This window comes from Nothoprocta perdicaria, unplaced genomic scaffold, assembly GCF_003342845.1.
Source record: "Nothoprocta perdicaria isolate Ctin4 unplaced genomic scaffold, notPer1 scaffold_106, whole genome shotgun sequence".
In the NCBI taxonomy this organism is placed as follows: Eukaryota; Metazoa; Chordata; class Aves; order Tinamiformes; family Tinamidae; genus Nothoprocta; species Nothoprocta perdicaria.
Window position 1 is genome coordinate 424,888 of NW_020454161.1, and position 757 is coordinate 425,644.

A 757-nucleotide genomic window follows, 5' to 3' on the forward strand; every position below is an offset into this window, starting at 1 on the left:
GGGACCCCGGTGCCCCCGCCGCGGCGCGGCCATCCCGCCCCGTCGGGCCCTTTGCGGGCGCCGCCGGGTCCCCCCGCACCCCTGTCCCGGGCGGGCTGCCGGGAGCGCCGCGCACACGTGAACCGCGAGCCCGGGGCTCCCCGCGGGGCTCCCCGCGGCGCGGGGGGGGCCGCCACAGCGGGGCCCTCCCTCACCTGCGCGCCCAGGTGCGCCGGCCGCAAGCAGCGCCCGGCGCCCCCGCTCTGCTCCGCCTGCCCCTCCGGGCTGCAGCCCCTCTGCCTGCAGCCCCACTCCCTGCAGCCCCTCGCGCTGCAGCCCCTCATCCTTCAGCCCGTGTCTCTTCAGCCCCTCGCGCTGCAGCCCCTCTCCCTGCAGCCCCTCTCSCTGCAGCCCCTCTCGCTGCGCCTGAGTCGTTGCGGCTCAAATGTGACAGGCTCGAGGGTCGCAGCCTGGCTTCGTCTTACGAAACGTGCTCGCAGTGGAATTAGCCGTAGTCACCCAACGAGGCAGCCAAGCAGTCTAACTAAATGAGAATAACGTATTTATTGATCGCTGACCAAGAGGTGCCCGCTGCAGAAGTGAGTTTGGGGCTTCGCCCTTCCACCCCGCGCTACCTTCCTCCTCCTCCCTAATCACACACACACTCAAAAAAAAAAAAAAAAAAAAAAAAGGAAAAAAAGAAAAAAAAATTACGCCCCTGCAATTCACGTCTCAATTCTTGTGTCCATGTGCGAAAGATAAAATGAATTTCAATTGC